The sequence below is a fragment of the Cetorhinus maximus genome, chromosome 19 (assembly GCF_964194155.1).
Source record: "Cetorhinus maximus chromosome 19, sCetMax3.hap1.1, whole genome shotgun sequence".
NCBI lineage: Eukaryota > Metazoa > Chordata > Chondrichthyes > Lamniformes > Cetorhinidae > Cetorhinus > Cetorhinus maximus.
Genome location: NC_135897.1, coordinates 50,382,434 through 50,397,668, shown reverse-complemented (window position 1 = coordinate 50,397,668; position 15,235 = coordinate 50,382,434). Strand labels below are relative to the sequence as shown.

At 41.1% G+C, this 15,235-nt stretch overlaps 1 protein-coding gene across 6 annotated transcripts in view; it reads right to left on the bottom strand.

The window, feature by feature from the left end:
- Positions 1-15,235, bottom strand: part of naaladl2 (N-acetylated alpha-linked acidic dipeptidase like 2) — a 955,971-nt gene that overhangs the window by 814,013 nt on the left and 126,723 nt on the right. The window lies entirely within an intron of this gene.

Genomic DNA, 15,235 nt, shown 5'->3' with positions numbered 1-15,235 from the left:
ATTTCTAAACAACTATTAGAACTTAACAGTGATAGCAGAGGATGGTTCCTGCTTGTAAGTAAAATGTTTGAAAACAAGCTTTCTTTGGACAAAAGACTACTTGGAGTTACCTTTAAGAGCAGAGTGGTTTGGAGTCACTCAAAAAAGTTCAAGAAGTTCTGGGATATGTGCAAAAACACGAATATAATAGTTGTGAATACTGTAGCTGAAAGCCCCTTTAGTAAATGGAGTGTGTGAAATGAATCACGTGGTGATAGGTGAGATACTTCATAAAATATTGACAGATAGATCAAGCTATAAGTTATCAACTCTAGCATAGGCTGTCCATGCCAAGAATTCACTGCAGATGTTTGGGGACTATCGTCCATATCGGTTGGTTTTTGGTAGAAACCCAAAAATTCCTTTAGTCCTGAATGATCATCCCCCATCTTGGGAGGGAACTACGATTAGTTCTACCTTTTCTGAGCATTTAAATGCACTACACGCAAGTAGAAGAGCGTTCCTTAAAGCCAAAGTTTCGGAAATAATTCAGTAAGCTCTAAGATACAACGTACGGTCATCAGAAACGAATTTCAATCAGAGAGACATGGTATACTATAAAAGAGAAAGACTTGATGGGTGGAAAGGCCCGGGAAAGATTATAGAATACATATAGTACATATGTATAGCAGTAGGAAGGGACAAGGAATCATGTACTTCTCATACCCATATGTTGCATGATTGAGGGGACCAGGTAGCTGAAGTTGACAGGGTGTCTGAAGATGGAGATAGTAATTCGGACGAAGAAGAAGAGACAATTTGTCCCAGAGGACAACTGCCGAAAGCTAGCACTAAAGTTACATACTTGCCAGAAGGGGCCAATCAATGGCGGGATGCGACAACGGTAGGTAGAACAGGGAAGGCCAGCTCTACCTAGAGTCTGGAAAATGTAAAAATACAGACTGGAAAATATAGAAACTGGTTAAGTATACAAGATAAAGGACAGAAGGTTAGGCCTATGGATTGGGAACATGAAGTACAAAAATGGAAGGGAAACACAGTATCCGTTCAGACAGTGGGTCTGGGAGTGAATGTGCCTCTAGGGGGTGATCACAAATTGTTGAAAGAAAATCTATAACTGAGAGAGGGAGATCAAACAGTGACAGTCCGGAGCATGATGGAAGGCAGGATAGAGGACATAGCTTAAAGTCAAGGAATATGGCACAGACTGGTAACGCTACAAGGAGCGGAAGCCCATGTGATTGAGAAGTCTTAGTAGCTTCAAAGTAGATGATAAATTAATAAAGGTTGCCAAACAGCAAGAACTACATAGTTGGAAAGAATTTGGGGTATACACAGGTGCCAGATAGGAGATAACCAGCTCTCGTACATGGATATGCACGGAAAAGGCGGTTCCTGATGGGACTTAGAGCTAAAGCCAGGCTAGTGGCACGAGAGTTTGAAGAAAAATTGTGACACCAGGATAAAAGAGTAGATTCACCTATGGCAGGCAAAGTTATGCTGAAGCTTTATTAGCTATAAATGCTTGGGAATGTAAGTCCATTGATATTAATGCTGCATTTGTTGCAGGGACACCAACTTCAAAGGGAAGTATTTCTCCCACCAAAATAGGTGCCAAGAAGGAACTCAAAGCCAAAAAAGACAGGTATACAGTTTAAATGATGCCTCCAGAGTTTGGTATTTCTCAGCGAGGTCAGTTTTGTTAAAGTTGGGCTGTCTTCGGTTGGAAGCAGACGCGACAATATTTTATTGGCATCATGGAGGGAAAAGTGCAGGCATCTTTATGCTGTATGCAAATGAATTTTGGTGGGGTGGCAGTAGTGAATTTGAAACGGTCATCATTAATGGGCTCAGAACGGACTTCAAAATTGGAAGTCAGAGTTCTGGTACATTTAAGTACACTGGCAGAGCGGATCACACGTTCATTTACATCAGCAAGCCTACTTAGGGAACGTCAATCCCATTGCAATTAGTCATGGTAGAGCCTCCCAGAAAGATACAGCAGCTTCTGAAACAGAAAAAGAGGAGCTCAAGTCTAATTGGACAGCTCAGTTGGCTAGGCAAACAAACAAGCCGGATATCAGTTTTGACATTTTGGAATTGAGCTCTAAAATGAACAATCCCAAGGTTGAAGAAATCATTCGGGCAAACAAAACATTGACAAAATTTAAAATGGAGCAGTGTGTTTTGAAGTTCCCATCTTTGGGTGATGTTACAAAAATGAAACTGTGTACAGTGATGCATCTTATGCAAATCCATGTGATGGATTTTCAAGTGGGAGGATCTATAATATTTCTCATGGAGGAGAAAGGCAAATGCTGCCCTTTGGCATGGGAATCTAAAAAGATACGAAGAGTTGTAAAAAGTACGTTAGCAGCGGAGACTCTCACCCTTGTTGAGGCAGTAGATACGGCATTCTTTGATTTTAAAGATACTGGCAGGAGTTTTAAATGGAAAAAGGTATTCAGGAATAGTACCTGTAGAATGTCTTATAGATAATAAGTGACTTTGGGAAAATGTCCACTCTACAAAGTGCGCCAGCAAAAGGAGATTGCGGATTGACATTGCAAGTTTAAAACAAGTGCTTGAGAATAAGGAGATTGCCAAGATCAAATGGATTGATAGCTGCGACAAATTATAACTGCTTCACTAAAAGAGGAGCGAGCTCCAAGAAGTTAACTAGAGATCCTCAAAGAGGAACGTCTTTCTTTAAGAAAAAATAATTTTTGCGTGGACATATCTATACATGCTCTCTTTTTTTAAAAAGGAGGGGAATAGGGTCAATTTATTGAATGAAAAAACTATACATTGATGTTTGTTATTACCTTTTTTTGTGTGAGATTATATAAACTTAAGGGTTACTTTTCTTTTGAGGGGAATCTGTTAGGGAAGGAAACAGTTAAAGAAGTTCAATTGCTAATTATTAGGTTGTTTAACTAAGTGCCCATTTTGGTTGTATAAAAGGGATAACAGCTAAGACTAGCTCTGTCTGTGGAGAGTTTTATGACGAGCAATAAAACTCTGTCTGAAGGCATCTGCCTTGGTTTCATATTTCATTTCTAAACAACTATTGGAACTTAACAAAAGCTCCTCAGATTCTTATATTTCAAAGATCACCTCTCATTCTTCCAAACTCCAATGAGTATAAACCCAACCTGCTCAACCTTTCCTTCCCAGGAATTAGCCTGGTGAACCTTTTCTGAATTCCTATTGCAAGTATATCATTCATTAAGAAAGGAAACCAAGGGCGGGACAAATGGCATCGTTGACGTGGGAAGGCGAAAGGGAGAGGAAGTCTGCCGGTTGAGTGCAAGCAAACCTCTTCAGCGATTTAACGGTTCATGTTCCTGACTCCAGAGTCGCCTTGAGATGTTTGTCAGAGCTGAGATCTCTACTGTGGCCTGGTTCATCTGCTGTCCCATCTCTAGCAACGTCTCTTGTGGATACTTAACTGTATCCAGATTCCTTTGGCACTGGTCACACTGAGCCCTGATTGTAAATACAATTTTACTGGTGCAACAATGAGGATTTCACAATCAAAAAAAAGAGACCAAAACCATATACAGTAATCTATGTGCAGTCTCACTAACGCCCTGTACAATCATAGCAAGGCTTCCCTACATTTATTCTCCAACCCCCTTGCAATAAAGGCTAACATTCTAGTTGCCTTCCTAATTACTTTCTATACCTACATGCTAGCTTATTGTGATTCATCTGCAAGGACACCCAGATCTCTCAGTCCGCAGCATTCGGAACTCTCTCTCTGAAGAATGTTTAAAGAATATTCTGCATTTCTATCCTTCTCACTATCTAGGTGAATTAGATAAGCACCTAGCACTGAAATTTCTACATCCCAGGTATCGCCTCTTGAAATGTTCCTCAAGTCCAAGGACCCCAATTATATAACACTTTTGCATCAGCATGCAAGCAGCAAATACAACAAACTGGAACAAAATAATACTCCAAAGCTAGAAGACAGACTTAGCTTTCAATAAGAAAAGCCACTATATTCCCTTTCCAACACATGTTTATTTGAAGTTATACAAACAGCAACTTTTGGTCATCTCTGCCAGTGGTACTTTATGGATCTGATGAGCCGGTTGGGATTTAATGACAAGCCGGTAGCTTGCATGGTAATTTTTCTGGCACTAGCCCACAAATCACCAGATTTACTGAACTTGCCATAGCAGGATTTGCATTCAGTCACTGAATTGCTCATCCAATAAGCTACCATACCCATCACAAGTTATTATTCAGAGGGGTGATTGACTGGTTAGTGTGTAACTTATTCAGGAGGTGCGTTGAACTTCTAAGCTTTCCTGGATAAAATGGGCACACAGATGCTGAAGAAAGTACAATTGGCAGAGGAAGAATAAGTGGATAATAGTCTCCATGAGAAGCTCAAAGCATTAGATGGATGCAGTACAGCAGTTCTACTCTCCTAGACCCTCAGAATGGTGTTAAGCTTCAGTGGGTTCAGGTAATCCAAAAGGGGATTCAGTGCCTGAAGAAATTTAAAACCCCCAACAAGTGTGAAGCAGAAATAGGTTTAAAATGCTTGAAGTGATGTATAGAGAAATGGAAGCATATATGAGGAGAGTTAAATAGGCTGTATCAGAGGAAAGAAAAAATTATAATGGGAACACCAAAGTGATGTTAAATTAAAAAAGCAACACCCAAGAAAAATATAAAAGTGAGAACATTCAAAAAAAGCAGCATTAAAAGGAAGATATCCAAGAGAGGCACAATATAAAAGGGAGCACTTGGCAGCAGTAAATTTAAAGAGAGCATCTTGAGGGAAGTAAATTTATAGCTTAAACATCCTATACCCAAGATGATCACTCTAGTTAATATTGAGTAATCTACAGAGAACCCTTACAGTGCAAGGAGCCATAAGTGTCCACGCGTAAATCAATGGCACAAGTCGAAAACTGACTAATGGCAGCTATGTCACATACTTCATGAGCTATCTCTGGGGAATATGAATTCATTCCAGTGTAGCTGTAGGGTCAAGTACCATCTCTCAGATTGGTTTCAACTGTCCCTTGCAGACCAAAGAGCAGTTCCAAGCATAGACAATAGGGTAGAAGAAGCTCTTTAAGGATACCAGGCAACAAATGTTGAACACAAGACTGCACTCCCTTGACAGCACAGCAGCCCCTTGACAGCACAGCATGTCAAGTCTACCTGATTATCTAAGACATTGTTCATGTAGATTTCTGTGAATCCTTCACATCAGATTACCGTAGTAATTAGCAACAATTTACCTAAATTTCCAATGTGCCAAACTTGCAGTATCTATAGCCGCTAGTCCATGCGTAAAAAGCTTTGAGGTACATGGAATTTCAGACCACAGTGGTAGTTGCAAATATGAGGCCAAAATATTCAAGCAAAAGTCAAGAAGTGTATACAGATTGCTCAAATGGGCCATTCACTTTGGAGGCAGCAACTTTGGGCATTCTTGTGTAACTCCCAATCTACATCTCACTCTTTCACAGGTGAAGTACCAGCATCATATCTGTTCTATCAACAAATTAAAAACATAGCCTTTCACAGAATTGGTTCCAAGCAGAAAAATGATTGCAATACTAAGGCAAAAATGAAGAAATATGCTCATGAAAAACACCGAATCCAACCTAAACATTAGTGACAATGTCCCAGTTATAAATCATAAAATGTATTAGCTAATAAGTCAACCATCTTGCTGTAATTCACAAATTTATATCCACTCCAAGACCTTCCTACCAGATGACCAATATACCTTTTCAAGAAATTAATAGTGTCATTGGAATCTCAACATATCACATAGATCAAAAGGTCAAGCCATAGACATAAGGGCAGAGCTGTGGTGCAGGACTTTTAGTAGGTATATCAACAATAACAACTTATTTTATACAACGCGTTTAATGTAATGAAACATCCCCTTAGGCGAGTCACAGGACCACTGAAACAAAATATGACACCAAACCAAGTGAAGAAATTAGGTCAGATGTCAAAAGTCTTGGTCAATTTGGTAGGATTTAAAAAGTGTCGAAGAGGAGGAAAGTGAGATAAGAGGCAGAGAGGTATTCCACAGTTTAAGGCCTGCGCAATGGAAAGCACAGCAACCAATGGTGGAGTGATTAAAATTGGAGATGCTCAAGAGGCCAGAATTAGGGGAGTGCAGATATCTTGGAGGGCTGTGGAGTTGGAGGAGATTAGAGATAGAGGGGGGTGAGGCCATGGAGGATTTGAAAACAAGGATGAGAATTTTAAATTCAAGATATTGCATGATCTGGATCTATGTAGGTCAGTGAGCACAGGGGTGAATGAGATTTAATATGAGTTAGCACACAGATAACAGAGGTTTGTATGACCTCAAGTTACAGTGGGTAGCATGTGGGAGGCCAACCAGGAGTATGTCCTAATGTATTCAACACTAAATGATTTTCTGGGTATATTTAGTGATTTATTTTGCAAAATAAGTTACTTCTTTCCAAAATGTTATAAATATTTTTATTTATACACCCGAGACCCACGCAATATTTGTGGTTAAATTAGTATCTTTATTACAACAGTACTTCTCTAAATCCAGGATTTCTAGGGCTATTCTTTCACCAAAGATTTTAACAGAATCTGAACTTGCCATTCTGGAAAATCCTACATTACATGTGTAAAAACAGGTCTAGAAATATTAATTCAAATTTTGTCAAGAGCCTGGCCTTGTGACTTGTTTTATAGTCACAGAATACGAAAGTCTAATTGGGAATGGTGTTCTGAGTTGACAAGGCAGATGATGTCTGATGGGCTCAATATTATTCGAGGAATTAACAATATTTCCTCGAACTCAGCCTGTTATAATTTCAATACCTATCATCTGAAAAAAAAACAGCTTTCACTATCATCTTGTTCCATGACAAAGTCCTATTTCAAGTTTTGTAGCAACATTATTACTGTTCCTTCCTCGAGTCCAAATTTATGGGATTAGACTGTGTAGAAACTCTGGAAGTTATAGACTGTTATCATGTTCTTCATCTGTACAGGCAATGCTGATGTATTTTTTTAATTCACCAGACAGCTTTTCTAAAACATTATCATTCAAATCTAACACAGAATAGCTTTCAAACAATATGTTGTACTAAATACTTGTCCCTGTCATTTTGCCATATTTAATCATTTGCATCATCTCATCCACCCCTCCCATGCCATCCCTTCCTATGCTATTCCCATCCCATTCCTTCCAACCCTTCCATGCCATCTCCATCCCACTCTCTCAATCAAACTCTTCCATCCCTCACGGAAACAATCTCTCCAGCCAGAGTAACTTGTTTGTTGGGTTCCCCTTACTTTCAGCACTATTTATTTTCTGCCAAATATCCACACCATGCCATTGCCACCACCAGCCATTAACAGCCTCATGTGCATCACACACACCAGTCTCTATGCGTCCTATTTGTCTCCACTGGCGCTAGTCACTGCCCACCAAATAAACCCACCAACAGATGCCATCCATACACTAGCCAATCAAAACAGTCTGGATAGAGAAAAACTGAGTATTATAATAAATAGCATTTGAGAAAAGTAGTAAAATGATGGTTGCAAATAAATTATCTGAACTATTTAACTAATATGTGATTTGTGGCATTTGATTGCTGGTTCTTCATCCTTTATTGGTACTACAGATTAAGAAGAATTTATTCAAATAGATATTTGATTATAATTTTCCCTATCGACATGTGAGGTGGTAGAGGTATAATGTTCTGGTCATTTGGCCAGACTGAGTCCACATTCTCAAGTGTGATGCCTTTGGAAGATCTAATGCTACTGACACATGCTTGGATTATTAATTATATAGATATAGCAAGCTGACAAAAAAAATACATGAGGTGTAAAGCTGCATATGACATATTATTTCTCAACTTTATGTACATGTCCCTTGACTTCAATGTGGCCTACATTTTTACAAGTAACTTTCTACTGAACTGTATTCCTCTTCTGGACCACCTTCTAGGCTTGTCTGCAGGCTCAGTTTTGTGGTCCTCCACTGGAACTCTTCACTCCACTGAGCTAACTCAGATAAGTTCCTGCTGGTCTCCATTTTGCTCTGGATTCTGCTGCCTTAGTCTGCTTTGCCACCAGCCCCTTCCTTTTCCAGGCTCAGTTTGCTCTGCTCATCTTTTGAAACTACTGCTGCTCCCAATGTTGTACACTCGCTTCCTTAAAACTGTTCCTGCACTGATCCCCATGGATTTACCCTTCACAATTACTGGTTACCTGAACTTCATTGCTCTTGCTTTTCAATTCTACTGTTTCTAGTTTCCTGGCTGTTTTAATAGGTCCACACCTGAAACAATGAAACAATTTCACTGGCCCACTGTATCAAGCATTGCTACCTCATGGTCAATTCTCCACTCCTCAGCCCTCTGCCAATTTGACAAATTGCAGCAATTTCCATAAAGCCCCTTAGACAGTTTCTGGATCCACTTCCTCTGCACAATGAAGTCCAAACCTGGACAAAAGTTTTTGGTGTCCCAAGCTGTCTCCACTGTTGAAGTCCACTTCAAACTACCAGAACCCTCTGTCCTCTATTTGCAATCAACACATGTTTCTTTCAGTTTGCACCATGGCTGATTCCCTTCTGTATCCATGCATGGGCGTATTTTGGCTGCTGGTTGGAACTTGAGCTAGTATTTCAATCTCCTTTTTTAAAAATCCTTCCTATCTTGTGAACCATTGCCTCCTCAGCACCAGAAACTGCCACTTCTACATTTCCTTCCAGAATGTCCTTACCATCCAATGCAGTGAGAGAACTGCAATTGAACTCAGTTTTTCCAGTCAAGGAAACCAAGGATTCAGGGGGAAGAAAACAGAGAATATGGGCTTCACCTACCGATGACAATGCAGTGGCCAAGGCTGAATCCTGTGTGTGCGCCTGTGTCAGGTGAGGACAGGATCAAACTCAACAGTTAACAAGCAATCCTATGGCAGGATCAGAAACCAGCTTTCAGGCTTGATGTGGCCTTTGAGTGAAATTGCCAATTTAGTGACAATTGATGTTGAATTAGGAGCAGTTTTGTGCTGTCGGGCCTAATCACTCTAGCACATAGCTCCTGTGCTCTGTTATTTAAAGTGTCCTGTAAGTATAACCTCCTGTCACAACCAGTCAATTTCTTTGATTTCTTCATAGAGCAATTTTCTTTAGATTGACTTGGATTGATGAGATACTTTAGCCAAAGACATTTGTTTTCAAAAGAAAGCTCTACAGGACATTCACAATTTAAAACCTTGCAAATGCTTGTATTGAATCATTTTTAAATTTCAATAAAACCCATAAAATACCCAATGTATATACAGTATTTTCCAAGTTAATAGGAAGAAAGACTATACCAGTTGGAAACTGGCCACCTATGATGATATAGGGTGGAATAATATGCTCTTCCTCCATGGTAAGGCTGGTGGACACTGCCACCTTCCCACCTCCAACCTAATTAAGTCCAGGGCGGGAAGGCCGCTGGATGGCCAAATACCCACGTCCCCTCCTGCCAACACTTAGCTCTGGCCTGGGATCCAGTGACAATCCTAGGACTCAAGTGGGTGTCATACCGGCAGCTTCACCGCCTCCCCAGTGGCGTTGCTGTTCAATAAAACTGCTGGCCCCTGATCCCAGGAGGAGGCCAACGCTGGCCTGTCAAGTGCCAGTGAGTGAAAGAAGATGCAGTGGGCCTTCCCCAAAAAAAGGTGACCTGGGGCTCTCACCGACTCTCCAGCCAACGGCCAATACCCCATTAGAATCCATCCATACTATACAAAATTCAGATCATTGATTCCCTTTTTGGGGCTGCGAATGCCCTTAGGTGGTTAAAAATGGCACCTGTGCCATGCACATGCACATTTGTTGTGAGTGGTGCTGAATGCCATATTAAAAGTGAGGTCACAAAGACTCTCTATTCAAAGTCTCCCTATTCAAAGAGAGCTGATCACATTTTATTTTCTCTTGCCAGACTGCAACAGGTGGAATGAGCATGTGGTTTTGTGAGAAATGAAGGCTTCCCCATGTTGCTGAGTACCATTGACTGCATGCACATCACGATGGGATGTAGACAATTGAAAAGGATTCCATTCCATCAACGTCCAGCTGGTATGTGACCATAATCATGCAGGTCAATGCTCAGTATCCTTGGAGCAGTCATCATCCCTTCATTCTGTGACAGTCTGCTATACCATCTGCATCGGAACTACTTCAGCACAGCCCATGCACACATGAGCCACAAGCATACAACAAAAGTCATGCCATCACATGGGATGTGATAAAACAAATGATTGGATTGGTGGAATAATTCCGCCGTCTGGACCACCTGGAGAAGCATTCCAATACTTGGCAGAGTAAGTGTCAAGATTCATGGTGGTGTTCTCCACGCTACTCAAACTTAGCATCATGATGTTGCCATCAGTTGTTCAGTGAATATCTGAGAAGCAGGAGGAAGAAAAGTATCCGAAAACACCCTGCAGGCCATTTTGAACACAGTTAGCTCCAGTTTGCATGAGAGCAGTCTGACGCTGCATAGCAGTATTCAGACGTTGGGTGGTTTCTGCTTGTGCTCCAATGGAAACTGAGACTGCAACCATCATGGCTGGAGCCACAAGTGTGATAATGGAGTTGGCCACCACTTCCATGCTGGAATGGATGGGCTCCAAAATCTGCATAAAGCCCTGTGCAAAGTTGACGCTGGATTCCTCCATGTTTGTTGACATTGTAGACATGGCTTTCTGGCAGGACTGTTAATGCACCAAGCATTTCATTGTGCATATTCGTCAGCCTTCTTCTGTAGCCTACTCAATGGAAGTCCTTATCTAGTTGCCTGCAGGAGAGCTTGTCTGTGATCTTGCCTTCTGGTGAGCTGGCACCTACACAATCCTTGCCCCCTCTCCTGGCTGCAGGCTACTTGTGCTCAGTGTCCCACCATGTGCAGATCCCACCTCTTTGCTATTCTCTAAATTGTGTGTGTCAGTCATGATTCAGTTGAACACAAGAACTTGTCTCAATACGACATGAAAAGAAATTCAAAACTGTATGTTTCAAAATTTCATTCCTTTTGCTATTTTTAAAATGGATTTTCCACTGAACCAAAGACACAGAATTGGCCCTTTGTTCTGGAAGCTACTAACAGGGGTTACAAAAACAAAAGAATCCTCCTCTCATCATCATGGAATCTCACACCCAATTTTAAGGACATTATAATCAAGAAACGAGGGGACTCACAGATCAAAACTTGTTAACTGTATTCCTCTCCGCAGATGCTGCCAGACCTGCTGAGTTTTTCCAGGTATTTTTATTTTTGTTTTGGATTTCCAGCATCCGTGGTTTTTTTGCTTTTATCAAAACTTGTTAAGTCCGCAGAGCTGTTAACAGACTCATCTCACACCTGGGCCTGTCCAGGTCGATTTCAAAAGGAGACCATTGAGGAGACAATGGACATCATTTGCATCTTGATAAGCTTACCCCGCTAGTGGAGTCAGAGGGTCTGCCTAAACAATGGCTTCCTGACACAAGAACCTCAATATGGATGGTAACACGGACAAAAGCCAATGGCTAGGATATTAAAAATCCTGAAATCAAAGCCAGTTCCAGACACTGGATAAACATCCCTTTTGAAATCATTGTGGAGAATGAAGGTCATATGACTCGAGTGACCATTTTAAAATCACTATATTCCTTTGAGGTCTGAAAAACCCTCAGACTGCTGTTTTAACACCAACCGGAAAGGACTCCAGTAGCCCAGCTGAGCAAGCAGCCGGTTACCATCTCTCAACTCTTAGAAGCCAGTTTGATTTAAAAAATCTCTGTTCAATACGTGCCAAGTGGTCTAAGCACAGGAAACTCATCATGCTTCAGCATCATTCATTTCAAGGATTTTTGTACTGTTGTCTCCAACCAGAAACTCACCTGGGGGACTGAACTCTGCCACAAAGGAACTGAACTCTGGACTCTGACAATCATGTGAACTGATACTAATTTCTGTGCTTCTTGTACTGTTACTATCCATAGTTGTAAAACATTCTTTTTTCTATACCCCCCACCCCTTACTCTGTGTGTGTGTGTGTGAGTGATCATGTGTATGTAGTTGAGTGGGACATTGCAAACACTCATCCTCAGGATTCTGAATGTGAAATAAACTAACCTTCTGAGTAAATCATAACACGAGTTTGCTGCGAGTTTTTAGTAACTTGGATCACACAAACTGAGGCTTTGGGAAAACACACCACAGCCTGCTTTAAAAATAATTCAAAACACCTTCTGCTTATGGACAGTTGGTGAGAGAAAAGAAGTATAGTTTGGTCGTCTCATTTGTCCGGTAAAAACAAAAGAACACAAGAAATAGGAGCAGGAGTAGACCACATAGCCCGTCCACCCTACTCTGCCATTTAATACGATCATGGTTGATCTTGGGCTTCAACTCCATTTTTCCGCCTACTCCCCATATCTCTCAACTCATTGAGACATCAAAAATCTGTCTTTCCCAGTCTTAAATGTATTCAACGATGGAGCATCCACAACCCTCTGGCTCGCAATCCTTTGAGTGAAGTAATTTCTCCTTATCTCAGTCCTAAATAATTGGCCCCTCATCCTGAGACTGTGCCCCCATGTTTTAGATTCGCCAACCGGCAGAAACAATCTCTCAGGGTCTATCCTATTAAGCCCCCTCAGAATTTTATAGGTTTCAATGAAAGCGCCTCTCATTCTTTTAAACTCCAGAGAATATAAGCCCAATTTACTTAGCCTCTCACAATAAGGCAACCTCCTCATCCCAGGAACCAATCTAGTTAACCTTTACTGTACCACCTCTAATGCAAGTATATCCTTTCTTAAAATGTGGAGACCAAAGCTGCACATAGTATTCCAGATGTTGTCTCACCAAAACCCTGGATAACTGTAGCAAGACTTCTTTATTCTTGTACTCTAATCCCCTTGCAGTAAAGGCCAACATGCCGTTTGCCTTCTTAATTACTTGCTGCACTTGCATGCTAACTTTCTGCATTGCTTGTACAAGCACACCCAAGTCTCTTTGAACATCAACACTTACAAATGTCACACCTTTTAAAAAATATTCTGCTTTTCTATTCTTGTGACCAAAATAACTTCACACTTTACTAGTCGCTCTCTCGCCTCTGAATCACAGAGCCCCAATCTACGACTTTGGCACAAAAATCAAGACTGCCACTCCAGTGCAGTACTGAGGAAGTACTGCACTGTCACAGCTGCCGTGTCTCAGATGAGATGTTAAACTGAGGCCCCATCTGCCCGTGCAGGTGGATGCAAAAGATGCCATGACACTATTTTGAAGAAGTGCAGGGGAGTCATCCCCAGTGTTCTGACCAATATTTATTGCTCAATCAATATCACAAAAAGCAGACTATCCAGTCAATATCACAAAGCTGTTTGTGGGAGTTTGCTGAGCACATATTGGCTGCCATGTTTCCTACATTACAAGAGTGACTACACTTCAAAAAGTACTTTGTTGGATGGAACAACTTTGAGATATCTGTTGGTCATGAAAAGTGCTATAATAAATACAAGTTTTTTCACATTTAATGACAGTGTCTGAGCTGGTGACTGTGGGAGTGAGAATAAGTGACAGTGTTTCTTCAGCATCAGTATCTTGTTGCTTTTCTGCTTGACCAGGTGATAGTTCTTTGGTATCTGAAAGGAGAAAGACATGAGGCTAAGGTTATTATGATGGGAGCAGTGAGGAAAGCAAGACGTGCATGCTTAGACCGCCTACTGCTTGTAAATCAGAAGAGATTCTGGGATAAGGGGAAGTAAAAATGTGAGGTGGAGAAGAAGATATCATCTTTAAATTTCAGGCCAAATGTTGGCTATGGCCTCAGCAATGCTTGCTCCAATGAATCTTCTCCAGGAGGTTAGGATATGCAAATATGCTTATCCCCTACCGGTTAATTCCTGCTGCCTCGGATTGTGCAACCTTTTCATTTCAGAGTGAGGGAATTGTGTCAGTGTGTAAGATGCAATCTGTTTGGGTGATGTAGCTGACGTCGTTGAATAGCTGGCAATATGGACAAGCTGTGAGATGTGGCTGTGAGACTTGCAGCCATGCTATGAAGGTGAGGTGCGGTTATGAATGTTAGGTCTGAGTCCTCTTAAAGATTGTAGGTGGGTGTGGTGCACTGAGCAGTGTGTGAGGTCAGTGCTTTACAGATTTGATTTGCTGCATGTCCTTCATCAAGGTTAATGGTGTAGTTGGTAGGATATGCCATTTGAAGATGAACTCATTGACCTTAACCACGTGTGTGTCGCCAAACTTATTCAGCATTGCATCCAGGTCCTTGAGGTTTGACTCCTGGCATTGACTGCCATAGCTATCTGATCCCAGTGCCTTCTGACTGTTTGTCTGGAGGGTCTCCTGGCCCTCTGTAGTTACAGCACTTCTCTCCTTCACTGTCCCTCCTTCATGAAGGCCTCCAGGGCAGCACAGTCTCTCACCCATGTTTTGCCATTATTCAGACTTTTTCCATGTCGGATGACTCGTACAAGGAATTCCACCACATGCTTCTTTAAGAGGTGCAGGCTGGCTTTAACTTATACTAGCCTCTCGTGATTTTCAGGCCCCTGCTGAGGCATGCAGTCACTCAACAACACAGTAAGTTCTGGCTGCATGCTAATGAGCAGGCAGCACAAAGTTGACATACTGCCAGCATCACATTGAACAGAGCAGGGTAATTGTGCTGTGCAATCCCTCTTCCTGTTTAAGGGCTATTCAACTTAAGCCCCATAAACTTTCTGGAAACCTTTCTAATAGGGAGAGAACAACAAACACAATCACTGATGAAAGGGGGTAAACCGAAAGGGTAGACTATAGGTAGAGTTGTAGTGCAGATTGGAATGGAGGGCAAATCAGGAGATTCTCAACTAATTTCAGATACATAACCCCTGAAAGAATTACTCTTCGTGTAAATTTTTTCCAAGTTGGATAGCTTATATGACGGATAGGTGCATGAGGAAAAAGTAGCTATCAAAAGCTAACTCTACTGAATGGATATATAACGTACAATAAAAAAAAATCACACCACCATTCAAAATTGCCTTAAATTTATATTGATATACTGTGTATGTTGAGAGAGATGTAAAACATTATTGATTAAATTATAATACTAAATTTATATGGTTTGACAACTGTTATAGCAAATCAATCAGAGGAAACTAATAAGAGTTCTTTCAGTATAACAAGAAAGAATCCAG